Below are 3,212 nucleotides of genomic sequence, written 5' to 3' on the forward strand. Positions count from 1 at the left end.
ATGATGTTATTCTTTTGGTACAATGTGAATGTTTATTCTTACCCTTAAACCTGATAATCGGTTGTCCTGTTACATGTGCTTAACTTGCCTTCATACTAATACATCATGTCGTTTGATCTTCCACAACTTGACAATATCATTGGGACCGGCACCCTCGCACCAAGGCGCGTTGCCGATTTAGTTTTTATTAAAGGGGATAACATGGGCTTCTGCACCCTGCCTTCTACATACACAGGACAAGATAGATAAAAAAAACCTTTTTATGTTTATTTCTTAAACTGATTTGTAAGGCCTTCTGAATTCCTCCAGTATCCAAGTCAGACCTGCAATATTCATATTGAACTGTTCAATAGTAGTTACAAAATTATCACCACATATACACACGTATAGGGATGAAAATGGAGTGGAAACTTTCCGTTTTTCCGGAGGAAAAATGGAAACGGAGAGGAAATATCAAAACGGAAATGAAAATTTACAAAACGGAAGTGGAAATGGAATTTTTATGCGGAAGCGGAAACAAAAACGGAATGGTGTTTTCCGGTGGAACATGCATGGAAATGGAACTTTCCATTCTCGTGAATATGGAATTTTTGTTTTTACTATAGACCTATAGCTACTTTGTAGCCCAACCACCAAAGAGAACACAATGACACAATTAGTAGAATGGATCTAAGGCCGAACTTCTACTACCACACATGTACTCAGCTTGACCATATACGCAATTGTCCGGTACAACTACAATACTACGCTAAGTTGCTAACATAATGATATTATTTTGTAGCCATGTTAACAACTCATTGAATTTGTTTGTTTTTGTGTGTATTTCTGTATGATTCAAGGGGTTTTTAAATTCCGATCAATGCCTATTTCTGTTTCCGTATTCACTTTGTATTTGCTCCGTGTCCGTTTCCGGTAGTATCTATTTTCGTATTCATTTCCGGGGTTTCTGTATTCGTTTCTGCTTCTGCAAAAAAAATGTGAAAACAAATATGGTAGCCCTCAGTTCCGTCCGTTTCCGCTCCGTTTTCATCCCTACACACGTACACGTATATGTACACACATACATACATGTACTATACATGATGGCAGTTATTGTTACTCCTAGTTGGCATCATTTATTTACTAATGTTTGTTTACTCCCAACACACCTACTACTTATTCGCCAAGTAATTAGTTAACAACTTATGCAGTGGCGGTGATGACGACTAATTAAGCACTAATGGTCCGACCACCGTCGACGCAGATGACCTGCCCGGTGATGAAGGAAGCCGCCGGCATGCACAGAAATGCCACCGCGGAGGCGATCTCAGCTGGCTTGCCACTCCGCCGCAACGGGGTTTTGGAGTGCTCCTGTTCCAGGTACTCCGTATCCATCTGCCAAATATATCCACAAATAATATCCACAAATTTGTTAATGGTTAGTCCGTGTGTCTAGCATTTTTGGCCAAATATATCCATAAATAATATCCGTGATGTCCAAATCCTTGTCCCTCCTCGTACAAAGTGAACTCGTTACTTCCGCATAGAAAAGTGAACGCATTACTTTGTTTTTAGGATAAAGTGAACTTAGTATCTCACCAAAAACTTCCCAGGCCTGGTTAAAAGTTACTGTGGTGCTCGTTTATAAACAAGAAAACATTTGCTACTCCATTAGGCTATACAGTACTCTCTCCGTCCTAGATTACCTGTCTTATATTTGTCTAAATACAAATACATCTAACACTAGATACCGAGTAGGGCGTTTTGGTGCCCAGGCTCATCTGCACCCGGTTAGAAAAAAATTCATAAAAAATTTAAAACAAATTCAGAAAATTCCAAATAAAACTTGTATGGTAGACAATTTGATGCGTGAGGCCCGCCCCATATTTCAAGTCATTTGGACATATGAGAAGCTCTCAGCAAAAAAGACAAATCGGACCAAAATAGTACATGAACAGTAAACATTTTTACAGACCCCCAATTTGTCTTTTTTGTTGAGGGCTGCTCATATGTCCAAATGACCTGAAATTTGGAGCGGGCCTCACGCATCAAAATGTCTATCACACAAATTTTATTTGGAATTTTTTGAATTTTTCTAGTATTTGTTTTGATTTTTTTCGTCGGCGCGGGTGCAGATGAGCTCAGGTGCAGAAATGGATTTTCGCTAGATACCTCTGTATCTAGAGAAATCAAAGGCAGATAATTTGGAACAGAGGTAGTACTATGTTGCTTACGTCTTTAATCATATCGGTTGTGATAAATCCTGGGGCGACACCGTTCACACGGATCTTGTCAGGGGCCCACTCGGTGGCCAAACTCCTCGTCAGTTGGTTCATTGCACCTACATACATGATGTAATAACATTTTTAAACTTGAAGCTGATCTAGTTTCACAAAATTTGACTTAAACTGAAACTAATATGAGATTTATCTTGAAATGGAGTGAGCACGTACCTTTTGTGATAGCATAGACGGTGGAGCCAACGAAGCCGATGGAGCCTCCAATGGAGGACATGTTGATGATGCTGCCTCCTCCGGCGCGCACGAGAAGAGGGCGCGCGAGCTGGCTGAGATGGAAGCTCGACTCCAGGTTGGTAGCCATCACCTTGGAGTACTCCTCCGCGGTGCACTCCGCGGTGGGCTTCACCAGCAGCTGCCCCGCGTTGTTCACCTACGTACATACATATACATACTCCCGATCGCTAGGCGCTAGCAATCAGAAGACACACAAAATCCACAGTTTACAGACACATATAGAACTCACTAGTATGTCGAGCTTGCCGTCGAAGGTCTGCCGGACGGCGTCCATGAGCCTCTCCCTGTCGGCGCGCACAGAGACGTCGCAGGCGGAGGCGGTGACATGCAGGCCCTTCTCCTCCCACCGCCGTCGGCACTCCTCCAGCTACGCCGCATTCCGGGAGCAGGCATGCACCCTCGCACCGAACCCCGCGAGCTCCTCCACGATGGCGTACCCTATCCCTTTGCTGCCGGTCAAATTTATAGTTATGAAATGTAGTTTAATATTGGTAAATTCGTTATGAAAGGTGATATTTTTTAATATAAATTTGATCAAACTTTGCAAAGTTTGACTTGACATAAATCTAATATGCGAAGTATAAATGACCGGAGGGAGTACTGACTAGTTTTGCAGGACGAATATTTTAGCACCTTCAAGGATTGAAATGTCATTTAAAATTCTTGAGAAGGTGTTTCTTAATGGTTTATGCGACCCCC

At 42.2% G+C, this 3,212-nt stretch overlaps 1 pseudogene; it reads right to left on the reverse strand.

Annotated features, from left to right (window-relative positions):
• Positions 1-1,209: 1,209 nt before the first annotated feature.
• The window catches only part of LOC119283872, a 2,806-nt pseudogene continuing 803 nt past the window's right edge, over positions 1,210-3,212 (reverse strand).

This window comes from Triticum dicoccoides, chromosome 4A, assembly GCF_002162155.2.
Source record: "Triticum dicoccoides isolate Atlit2015 ecotype Zavitan chromosome 4A, WEW_v2.0, whole genome shotgun sequence".
NCBI classification, from domain to species: Eukaryota; Viridiplantae; Streptophyta; class Magnoliopsida; order Poales; family Poaceae; genus Triticum; species Triticum dicoccoides.